At 39.8% G+C, this 12880-nt stretch overlaps 1 protein-coding gene across 7 annotated transcripts in view; it reads left to right on the top strand.

The window, feature by feature from the left end:
* The first annotated feature begins 3707 nt into the window (after positions 1–3707).
* The window catches only part of phactr4a (phosphatase and actin regulator 4a), a 54806-nt gene continuing 45633 nt past the window's right edge, over positions 3708–12880 (top strand). For 2 of the 7 annotated variants that reach the window (XM_064980133.1, XM_064980138.1), the window contains exons 1-2: positions 3708–3968; positions 8199–8320. The gene's annotated coding sequence lies outside the window, so the exon portion shown is untranslated. Of the gene's footprint in view, positions 3969–5261; positions 5335–5724; positions 5880–8198; positions 8321–12880 lie in introns of those variants that run through there. The other 5 variants (XM_064980132.1, XM_064980139.1, XM_064980135.1 and 2 more) reach the window with 4 other exon arrangements.

Here is a 12880-nt window from a genome sequence, read left to right on the forward strand (position 1 = left end):
TTATATTTTTGTTCAGTCTATTTTTAGCTGTTTGAAGATGGTGTACAAAATCTATATTAAGATGGAAATAATGAATCTTAACGGGAAGCATTGAAATAGCTATGTAAACTTGGTCGGGTCATCAAAGAAGATACATATTGCAGTTTTAAGTTGAAAAATTGATAATTGGTGGAGCACTGTGGATACTAATATCCCTGTGAGCCTCTCAGGCCAATGTTTTTAAATAGGGAGCAAATTTGTTTTGAGCATTTTATTTCCATGACTGATCAAAACTTGCTTTCTCATGGCTCGAATTTGTCCCTCTGCAGCAGACATATCGTGAGCAATATGTTTGGAACATTGAATCGCAATAAAATCACAGTATGGAATCACAACACATGTAGAATAGTGAGAATTGCCATACATATAGTATCTGCATCTAAGCATCGTGATAATATCGTATTGTGAGGTCCCTGGAAATTCCCAGCCCTAGTCTGTATGATGTCAGAGTAGTATTGAGGAAATTATCATTCCATCAAAAGCGCTTGGAAACCTCTATGCTTTGATGGTGTACAGCAGGGTTCCCCAACTGGTGGTCTGCGGGCAGGATTTGGCCTGCAGGTGGTTTGATTTGACCCCCCAAGTTCTTTTTTATTGTTTGACATAAGCAACTATAAAAACACCAGGAAATCAGCTCCAAGTGATTTTAATTTTGTTCATGTGTTCTTAAGTATTCCAACGCATAATAGAGAGACACTTGTGATCGTACACAAACGTAAGCAAGGTTTGAAATAACTGGCTAAAGTTGGCGAGCTTGTTAGCTACTTCCAAACACAAATGAGAGAACACCTCACTCTGACAATTTTACTCATCCTAGCAGATGTGGTTAGGCTGTTCTCATGTTAGCTAGAGCGTTGACTGTAACTGTGCTGCTGGAAATAATTTAATAACGTTATTTTTGCTGACATTTATATTCAACAGGTGTTGCGTGTTCGTAAATTTATCAGTTATTCTGCGCTCTGATACACTCATACGAGAGTGCTTTGAAATTGGAATAGATAGCCAGATTGAATTTACGAACGCACTCAAAGTAATGTTTCATATAGTTCCTTTTCATTCATTTTTTTAACCTTTGAAATAAACATTGTTTTTACATTTAGCTAATTATTTTACCTCACCAGTTAGCACGTTTAATTGGTCATTTAGGCTATTACTAACATCATAACTTCACAGAATTACGAAATTATATACTAGACATAAGAAAAATTTTTGGAACAAAAACTAACATTAGTAATCAGTTCTCAAGAGTTGAACATAAAGGTTCTGTTCCAGAATACTAGAGATCACTTTCGTTCTCGGTACTGTTTATATTACTCAAAAAAATGTTGTTCTATTTCCAGCTTTCAGTTCTGTTCCCTGAACCGGTTCCAACCCCTGGTTATAATTGCCATGTTGTCTGTACAATCTAAAATGCCCTTGATCCAGAGAGTAGAGGGTATGCAAATGTAACAGGTCTGTTTCCAAATTGTACCGGATAAGCTCACCCCACATCATTTTCGGTGGCTCAACTGGTTTGTATTTCAAGCAGAAGTGCAGTCATATGTGTTGGCGAACAGAGGACTATTGATTCGAGCCTAGTGTTTCTGTTTAATTTAAACTTTATTTAACTAGGCGAGTCAGTTAAAACCTCTACGGGATCGGCGTCCCCCCGCGGGACGGTTGAGCTAATGTAGGCTAATGTGATTAGCATGAGGTTGTAAGTAACAACAAATATTTCCCAGGACATAGACATATCTGATGTGGGCAGAAAGCTTAAATTCTTCATAATCTAACTGCACTGTCCAATTTACAGTAGCTATTATAGTGAAAGAGTACCATGCTATTGTTTGAGGAGGGTGCACAATAATGAACTTGAAAATCTATTAATAAACCTATTAGGCACATTTGGGCAGTCTTGATACAACATTTTGAACAGAGATGCAATGGTTCATTGAATCAGTCTAAAACGGACACACACTGCTGTCATCTAGTGGCCAAAAGCTAAATTGTGTCTGGGTTGGAATAATACATTATGGCCTTTCTCTTGCATTTGAAAGATGTTGGTACAAAAAAAACGGCATGTTTTTTTTCTTTGTATTATCTTTTACCAGATCTATTGTGTTATATTCTCCTACATTAATTTAACATTTCCACAAACTTCAAAGTGCTTTCTTTCAAATGGTATCAATAATATGCATATCCTTGCTTCAAGTCCTGAGCTACAGGCTGTTAGATTTGGGTATGTCATTTTAGGCGAAATTGAAAAAAAGTGTCTATTCCTTTTAAGAACAAATTCTTATCTATGACGACAGCCTACCCCAGGCCAATTGTGAGCCACCCTATGGGACTTCCAATCACAGTCAGATGTGACACAGCATGGATTGAAACCAAGGACTGCAGTGATGTCTCTTGCACTTAGATGCAGTACCTTAGACCGCTGCTCCACTCAGGAGCCAGTAGAGGAAGCAAAGATGTTGGCAGGACAGTGCCATCATTCACACAAACACATTGCCCTTCTTTTATTGGAGATGAGATACATCAGATTTATTTTACTAGGCAAGTCAGTTTAGAACAAATTCTTATTTTCATTGATGGTCTAGGAACAGTGGGTTATAGGTGCCTGTTCAGGGGCACAATGACAGACCTTGTCAACTCAGAGATTTGAACTTGCAAACGTCCAGTTAATAGTCCAACGCTGTAACCACTAGGCTAACCTGCCGCCCCAGTTGATGTACAATAAAATAAATGTGTTCCTGTACAATAAAATAGCCAAGCCTTTTTGTGAAATAGCACAAAGGTCTTTCCACTCTCGCTGTGCAATGGTACCTTTCCCAAACGGCACCCTAGTCCCTATATAGTTCACTACTTTTGAGCAGGACTGTCCTTCCCGCTCTCCCTCGTTTCCCTGTCAGATCGTGCTGGTATTTCTAAATAATCCAGTAGGTGGCAGCCCAAGTAAAGTGTGGCCTTATCTTTACCCTGCAATTTCAAATAATGACCAGCAGAGATCAGAGTACTCACATTTTTGACAGCTGAAGAACAAGCATTTTAGCTTCGACAATGCAATCATATCACATTAAGATAACTTTATTGATCAATTGCACACAAGGTCCAAACAAAATTGTACTTCCGCTTTTAACCCTACCCCCTCCGAAAGACACATACATACATAGGATTTTGGAGAGGCATGGGGGGTTTAAGTGCCTTGCTCAAGGGCACAGTGAATGTGGGAAGACCCACGAGTAACTGCGCCCTCTCATGATGAGTTAATATTTTTTTGTGGCCCTCACCCCCATCTATCGCTTGTTAGGATAGGCCTATCATCATACAGTCAGTTATGATTTTGAAATCAACTCCAGTCATTTGGGGATGGGAAGAGATATTATTTTCCGTGGTCCAGCGAACACTAACAATGCACCTCACAGTCAAACAAACATTTTGTGGTGTCAAACTTTACGTGACATTTCATTACCAGTCCATCCTCGGAGTGGCCGCATTGTTTGTACGAGCTTAGCTAAACATTTCTACCCTCGATGTATACGTTTGTTTCCAGTGCATTCTTTCTTTTGATTCTCAGTGTTTGGAAAGCACATCTATCTACAATAGTAGGCCGCAAAAAAAACGAATAACCTACAGGTCACTGCAAAGGTGGAGCGCCTCATTTTACATCTTCAGTGCGCCTGTGCAGACTCACTAATCTGTCCACTTTCAACAGCGATTTCTGGGCACAGTTTTCAAATTGGTAGCTAGCTACTACGTAAGTTAATATCTATCTAAGCAGTCTATGTACAAATGAAAATGTATACACTATAGTAACCTTATATTAGTTGTTACTTGAGTTTTGGCACTTTAGGTAGCTAAATTAGCTGGATATTTTAACTAGTTCCGGCGTTGTAGCTAACACGGGGAGTTAAGTCGAGCGACTCAGCTTTTGGAGCAATATTTCAAAGGTAAGTGCATAGCTAGCTATTAAATGTTATTTTTCAAGATACATAACTGTCTCACTGAGAACATGCATTATTGTGTTCATTGTTAGGTCAGGAAAGTATTTAACTGGTTAGTGAATAGCTAGTCATTCAGACATTAGCCGGAACTCTGAACTACTATAGCCACCTGTTGCTTGCTTACGTCAGCTATTTTACTCGTAAGTTCCAGTACTTTTACTATAGCAGTGTATCATATCACATACGTTTTGTGTATCAACATGCTAGCTAGCCTTTTCATTAACGTTATAGGTAAGGTCAATATTTATTCTGTCTGACTAAATGTTCTTATAGCTAACCAGCTACAGTAACTATATGATAAATTAGTGCAACTAGCTTGCTGGCTATCCAGCCAGGTAAAGTCGGGTGCAATGCACAACCCCATTTTCCATAACATAACACGTTTGCCGCTTATTTTGTGCCACTATAACGTTAATAGCACAGTCAACATTTTGCCGACCAAATACTAAGTTGATGGTAAGTTAGTTAGCGTATTAGTTATTTCTGCTTGATGATAGACCCAGTCAGTGCCCTGCTCTGGTTTGCCCACCTGTAATGCCAAGTGCCAAAACAACAATATCTTATAGGTTATTGAAGGCCGAATAGACTTGACTTTTACCACAATTTCACACTATTTCCATCTGTATGCCATCAAATAGGCATAAAAGCAGTTTAACACACACACACACACACACACACACACACACACGTGCCAACAAAAGCTGTTTTAAATGGGCTAGGTCTATTTTGTCTACGACAGTCATCAGTTGGAATGTTTTCAGGACATTGTGTATCATCATGTCAGCAAAAAAACAGATTGGGCCATTGTTTACAGATGGCTCATTTCTGGGGTCCTTGATAAACCAAACCTGAACTATTAGTTTTCACCAAAATAACGTTTCATGTCGAGGTATATCTAATATCTCTTGGAACAATACTTACGATTCACCCCTCTACTATTTCGTGAACAAACGCTCACACTTGACTTTGCTGATAGTAAGTAAATTAACTCAATAAAGTAACTATGACTGATATGTGGTTATCCCACCTAGCTATTTTAAGATGAAAATACACTCGCGGTAAGTCGCTATGGATAAGTGTCTGCTCAATGACTAAAATATAAATGTCAGGTTGAATGTGTCTTTCGCTATCAAAGAAGTGTTTAAAACCCGTTTTTATCCAGGGTCTCTTGTAGTGTGATTTCAATGTAGCTCACTCTCGCGTGGTCTAGAATGGACTGTAATGGCAGCCCACAGGTAGAAAATGGGAGACTAAATAAAACTTATTTTAAATGCTTATTTGATAGCGAAGGACACGTTCAACATGCCAAATCGTAAGTATTGTTCCTAGAGATATTGGAAATGCCTCTGTTGATGGGAAACTTTATTTTGGTGAAACAGTAGTTTAGGTTTGGTTGATCAAGGGTGCCAGGCTGTAAACAATGACTCGTTGCAGGACTAAAGCAAACAGTAATAACCCTTTGAGGGTTATCATTCAGCATTATTAGTTTCTCCAGTTTAATTACCCTGTGCCTCATTCAGTTTGATCTCTCTGGTTTCATTACGGTTGTGATTTGAATTGAAAAGAGACTGCTTGTGTAACCATGTAAAACATAAGACTGTCATGTTGCTGGGTGTTTTAGTTTCCACTCATTTAGAGAGTAGAGGAGCAAATACCTCTCAGGAATTCCTTTACAACCATTTCTGCTTGTTCCAACAAGTGTTAAGTGCCTTCAGTGCTGACTGGAGGTGGTAAACAGCTCTGTAGAATAGGATACCTCAGGGTTTGTCTGAGTCGTCCGGTTCTTTAGAGAGAAGATGAAAGAAACGGATTATCAGATCGAGGTACTCAATTGTATGCTATTCAATTGTTTTAAAGGTAAGGCTATTGTTTCACTTTGTTTTATATAGGCTGCTTTAACACTTCACTGCAAAAGGTGATGGATAGCTGTAGTCTGGGTTCAAGTCCATGGTTTTAGTGAGGAGGTTGTAATGTAATTTTTCTGAACAGAAAATGATAGATTTCTTCACTTTCCAATTCAGCACATCGTCACATCCATGCTACCTGATTAATAGGCCTACATGTAGTTAATTAGGGCCTATTTGTTTCCAATGGAAAGTTAATGATGTGTGGTTCATTGTTTCAGACTTTTAATGGTTACTGTTCTGCTGTCAGTTGGCTATATGAATAAATTATAACAAGCCCCCCTCCCCCCCTCCCTCTGTGTGTTGACATGGCCAGTGCTGCAGAATGAACCCGACACAATGGGTGATTGTACCCACCCAGGTCTTCCAAGCTCTTCCCAGGCTCGCAGCATTACGCTCTGCTCTAGGAACAAGCCTTTAATAAGATGTCAGGGAGTACAGAATAAGCTGCACTGGTTGTTGCTCTCTACAATATTTATGAATGCTATCTCACAATGAAAATGGAGAGCAGCTGATTTAGCACCAGAAGTAAATTTATGTATACATTTTTAGCCTGATGTAGGCGTTTTGTTGCATCAGTTCAGTTTGAGAAGTTACTTTTCAAATGCCAGGTACAGGTGGCATTACTAATCTGTAGCCTAATAAGTAAAACATCAAAAATTAGGTAGGTGCTTATATTTGTTAGATCTCACTTGTACAAGTGTGTATTATAAACGTGTGAATTGTAAATGTGTTTTTTGCTTATCGTAACTCCCCCTGAGACACCCTCGGATAGTAGGGTCATGGTCAGGGTCTGGCATTATCAATGGCAATTCTGACGCAATCAGGGTTAGGTGCCTTGTTCAAGGGCACATTTGCCGATTTCTTTCACCTTAATGGCTCAGGGATTTGAACTAGCAACCTTTCAATTACTGGCCCATGCTCTAACTGCTAGGCTACATGTCGCCCATGTAGGCAATGTGTGTATGTAATTGGTACAGTCGAAGAAGCACCCACAGTCACACACGCACTTTCATTTTGATGATAGTACCCAAAATCTCATGGCTGCATCACCTTACCAAACCTGAAAATCTGGCTTCCTTCACCTGTCACTTCATTCCTTTTTGTGTCAGGTTCTGGTTTCCTGATGCAAGAGAGAGGCCATAGGACTCTTGAACAGTCAAACACCTAAACATACCAATAAGCACAGAGAGATGGGTTATTACCTGCTCTGCTCACCATTTTAAGTTAAATGGCGCTAGACCGAGGTGTGTGTGAGACTATCTGTTACTTTTTCAAGTGTTCAGGCCAGGACCTATTGTGCATTATGGAGGCCTAGTCTAACCTCTAGTTTACTCTCAGATTGGCCACACAAAGGAGCAGCAGCCAGGTGAACATTTTGTTTGCCTTTCCTGCCTGCTCATAACAGGTCATTTGTTGCTTTTTAAAAGCTAGCCTTGTCTACCTCTCCAGGTCTGCATGGGAGTTGAAGTAGTCTATACGCTAGGCCCTAATGCACAGCTTGGAATTTTGAGTATGGAACTGAGTGAAGCACAGATCTTTCTCTGTAGTGAACAATTTGTAGGCAACCTCACATTGGCTTTACTCGGGCATCCATGTGAAGGTCAAAGGCATTGGCTATATACATGTAGGCCTATAAAAAACAGTCTACTGATTATGCCATTCAATATAAGCAAGCATAATAAACAGGCAGATACTTGGCAAGCTCTGTCTCGTTCCACAGGTACCTGAGCCTAATGCCCTGGCAGTGGGGATTAGTTAGGCTAATTTAAGTGGCGTACAGACGTACACTGCTACTGCCATGGGGAATGACATCACATGTTTCTGTGTCAGTGTCTACTCACTGCAGGGACATTGCCAAACCGGTTAGACAGAGCATAGCTGACCATGCGTGAGATTGCTGCAGCTGAAACAGGACGGCCTAGCCTGTTCTGACTGTTCTAATGGTTATTTACATCTCCAACGTGCAGCAGCTACGTTAATGTTTAGGTTCATCAGTTCAAGCGGTTTGTTTTTCATGTTGTCAAGGTGAAGTTGTCATGATGTGTCTGGATGTATTAGTCCCTAGTGACCGTCCCTGACCTTCTCCTTGGTAGAGATATTGATCTGTATGCGTTTTATCGGCCCCAGAGGGTTTCAGTGTTGTCAGCACTCTCTAGTACAGTACAGCGCTATACAAATCTGCAGTAGTAGTCACACCTCCAGGCTGTTTTCCATGAGGAATATGTTATTGTTTGACCTTCACTGACTTTGTTTTTCTCTTTTTATATAGAAATAATTCAAGTCCTTCACAGAAGTCAGGAATCCCAGACACTACTTGGCTGTAATCACAGGAATCCCAGACACTACTACTGACTGGGGACGTTACAAGGCCTCTATGGTCTTCTGAAGTGAGTAAGTAACCTAGCTGTTGGCCCAGAATGGGCTCTACTTAGTCCAAGTCGTGCTCACTGACCACCTTGCCAGGGCTGTTACCTTCTGATTGATACAGTGGTTCCTCCTTTAACTTCTTGACGCTACCCATCCCTGTCGTGGGATCATTGTCATCAGCAACCGCTGAATAGCATACAGTCATATAATATTACAAAAAAATATTCATAAAATCACAAGTGCAATATTGCAAAACACAGCTTATCCTTTTGTTAATCCACCTGTCGTCTCAGATTTTGAAATTATACTTTACAGCGAAAGCAATCCAAGCGTTTGTAAGTTTATCGATAGCCTAGCATAGCATTATGTACACTTAGCATCAGGAAGCTTGGTCATGAAAAGCAATCAAATTAACCTTTTACCTTTGATCTTCGGATGTTTTCACTCACGAGATGTTCCTTTTGTTCCTTAAAGATTATTTTTATTCCCAAAATACCGACGTTTGTCGCATTACGTTCAGAACTCCACAAGAAAGAGCGGTCACGACATCGCAGATGGAAATTCCAAATAGTCTTCATAATGTCCACAGAAACATGTGAAATGTTTTTTATAATCATTCCTCAGGTATTTTTAAAAATATATATTCGATAATATATCAACCGAGTGTTTAGGTTTTTCAATAACAGCGGGAGGAACAATGGTGGCTTTACTCTGTAGCGCAAGAACTCACTCCGAGAGCCCCCACCTATCCACTTACGCAATGATCTTTCACGCTCATTTTTCAAAATAAAAGCCTGAAACTGTCTAAAGACTGACACCTTAGGGAAGCCAGAGAAAAAGGAATCTGGTTGATAACCCTTTAAATGGAGGATAGGCATGCAAAGGAACAGAAGGGTTTCAAAATAAGAGGCACTTCCTGATTGGATTTTCCTCAGGGTTTCACCTGCAATATCAGTTCTGTTATACAACAATATTTAGACAGTTTTGAAAACTTCAGAGTGTTTTCTATCCTAATCTGTCAATTATATGCATATTCTAGCACCTGGTACTGAGAAATAGGCCGTTTACTTTGGGAACGTTATTTTTCCAAACTTCAAGAAGTTAACACCCCCGCTTCATTGAATTTCCTCACTTTGACACGAGGGGGTATATAAGCCAACCCAACTTGCTGAAGGTGTGTGCACACTACGGTCGGATATCCTCAAAAGGAAACCCAGTCGATCACACCTAGCGGTATCACCGAGGCTTTTCTACTTTACATACTGTGCATCAGTAGATAAAAGTTGCGAGCTTACGCCGTGGGACTTGGAGGTATTTTGTGGTTTAGTACAGTACCCTGCGTCACCACTTCATTACTCCAGACCAGCGCGAGGGAGTTAGACACTGATTATGCTTTTGGGTCCTACTGTGTGTCTGACAATGAATGGGTGACATAAACCTAAATAGTAACTGATAATTGTGCACGACTTCAGTATTACTTATTAAAAACCCTAGTGTAACATTTTAGTATTTTGTTAGGATTATTTTGCTCATACTGTAGTATTGTATGCCACTTCCGTCCGGTCACATTGTACAGCACCTGAGTGGCACAATGGTCTAAGACACTGCATAGCAGTGCAAGCTGTGTTGCTACAGATGTTGGTTCAATACCCATGGCGGCCTTGACTGGGAGACTCATGAGATGACTGTAGGTTTTTCTCCCTCTAAAAAAAATTATAAATCACAAACGGGCTTTATTTACAAATTAGTAACAGTGTCTTGTCCATGTTCAAGAAGGGCCTTTTTCTCGCTCATTTTACATTATTTGAAAATAAAATCATTTCCAATTATTTATTTTTTCAACAAAGTGATTATTATTAATTTAGAATGATATAAAATCTCATTTGATATTCTCAGATATATTATTAACCCTGTTATTAGCAGGACAATATATATTGGTCATGGCTCCCGAGTGGCACACAATGGGACTGCCTTGAAGTTCTCCAGCTGTGTCCACTGAAAGTGCGTAAGGTTCAAGGCGCGAGAGCAGAGGGCACAGGATGGGCTGCAGAGCCACGCACAGAAGACCGACCGAGCCCATGGGGAAGGGGGGGAGGGGTTTGACCGCCACACTGACAACACTTTAGGGGCATTACACTAATAATGGCGCTGACTAGGGAAACGTTCCCACTGTTCTGTTCTTAGTGCCAGTCTGCAGGTTCAAACTAAAACAATGTAATTAATAATGACATCTTTATTCTTTCGTTAGTAAAATAATAAAAATACTCTTTCAAAATGCTGATGTTTATTTAGTTATGGATCCATAATGAATTACTATCACTGAATTACAGAAATATTGGAACAAAGTTTTCTAATGAAGGTAAGCAAATTGTTGCTTACTGGAAAATACTTTTCAAACACACGGTTACGTTGTACGTACTATTATGGCTATTAGCAGGGCTATATTTTGGCCTTTATGGGTGGTGCACAATTGGCCCAGCATTTATCTCTCTCTAAAACAGAAATAAATGTTTTTGCCTTTACAAATATTTTTGCCTTTATTCAGATTACAATTGCTCTCTTTTGTGTTTTTGAAAACTAAATAACCTCATCTTTATATATTATCAAGTTGATGACAGTCATATAGCTGGCACCTATATAAAGCTGAGTGACTCACTCATTCATGGCTTTAGATCAAAATAAATAAGTACCAACTTTCTTTCTGATAGTCTTTTAATAAAGAAATGTTTTGGTAATCCTGACCTGGACAGCATATGAACATTATTATAATAGCATTATGGGCTATTAGCATAACAATATACCTTTACCAACACCTCTCTGTATTTTGATACTTTGTGGATGGGGCTCCGGGAGTGGATGGTAAATTCTTATTTCCAAGGACAGCTTACTCCTTCCTCCACGTCGGGGAATTGAACCCCGGTCTTCAGCGTGCCTACAGGACACTGTATTCTTTAGCTAAATAGACCAGTACTGTACTCCCGACCGTCACGTTGTACAGCGCCATATTTTACGTTCCATCCTAATGGAAACCCAAACCTAATATTAATTAAGCAAGTACCAGTCAAAAGTTTGAACACAGCTACTCATTTCAGGGTTTTTCTTTGTTTTTACTGTTTTCTACATTGTAGAATAATAGTAAAGACATCACAACTATGAAATAACACATATGGAATCAGTTAAAAACAAAATCTTATTTACGAGGACTGCCTACTCCTTCCTGCCTGTCGGGGATTTGAACCCCAGTCTCCCGCGTGCCCGCAATCTCTAATACAGCTATTATTGCAGGCTACCAAATGCTTCTCAAAGATGCCCTCTGGCCCTAACTAGCATTAATGGTACCAGTGGTTCACACTTAAATAATGTGGCATAGAATTCTGAGGCATCAAGCAAGCTGCGCCACAGTACGCTGCAACTTTTAAAGGAGGAACCACTGTATGTTGGTCAAAGATTTGACTTCCTGTTTGAGATTTGGACCCATGTTCACTCGGCACATGTTGATGAACGTTGCAGACAAGAGTCCTTATTCTACATTTCAGAGGGCTTCTTTGTTCTACATGACATGCAGTGCCTTCATAAAGTTTTCACACCCCTTGACCTTTTCAAAATGTTGTTTTTACGTCCTGAATTTAAAATGTATTCAATTGAGATTATTTGTCACAATAATGTCAAAGTGGGATTATGTTTTTCTAGATTTTTCAACCCCTTTGTTACGGCAAGCCTGAAGTTCCCGAGTAAAAATGTGCAAAGTTGCATGGACTCTCTGTTCAATAATGGTGTTTAACATGATTTTTGAATGACTACCTCATCTCTGTACCCCACACATACAATTATCTGTAAGGTCCCTCAGTCAAGCAGTGAATTTCAAACACAGATTCAACCACAAAGACCAGGGAGGTTTTCCAATGCCTCTCAAAGAAGAGCACCTATTTATTGGTAGATGGGAAAAGAGAAAATCTGACATTGAATATCCCTTTCAGCATGGTGAAGTTATTAAGTCGCTCTGGATAAGAGCGTCTGCTAAATGACTTAAATGTAAATGTAAATGTTATTAATTACACTTTGGATGGTGTATCAATACACCCAGTCATTACAAAGAGACAGGTGTTCTTCCTGACTCAGTTGCCAAAGAGGAAGGAAACCGCTCGGTGATTTCACCATGGGGCAAATGGTGACTTTAAAACAGTTAGAGTTGAATGGCTGTGATAGAAAACTGAGGAAGGATCAACAACATTGCAGTTACTCCACAGTACTAACTTCATTCAGAGTGAAAAGAAAGAAGCCTGTACAAAATGCAAGTATTCCAAAACATGCATCCTGTTTGCAAAAAGGCACTAAAGTTATACTGCACAGAATGTGGCAAAGCTATTCACTTTTTGTTCTGAACACAAAGTGTTATGTTTGGGGCAAATGCAATACAACACTCCATAATTTCAAGCATAGTTGTGGCTGCATTATGTTATGGAATGCTTGTAATTGTCACATGCCAGATCCAGTGGGAGGCACGGTGCTGAGGATGCAAACACTCTTATTAAATATCTGTACACTGTGAGTGTTGCTTTACCACTCTCCATCACTGATGTGCAG

Source organism: Oncorhynchus masou, chromosome 12 (assembly GCF_036934945.1).
Source record: "Oncorhynchus masou masou isolate Uvic2021 chromosome 12, UVic_Omas_1.1, whole genome shotgun sequence".
NCBI lineage: Eukaryota > Metazoa > Chordata > Actinopteri > Salmoniformes > Salmonidae > Oncorhynchus > Oncorhynchus masou.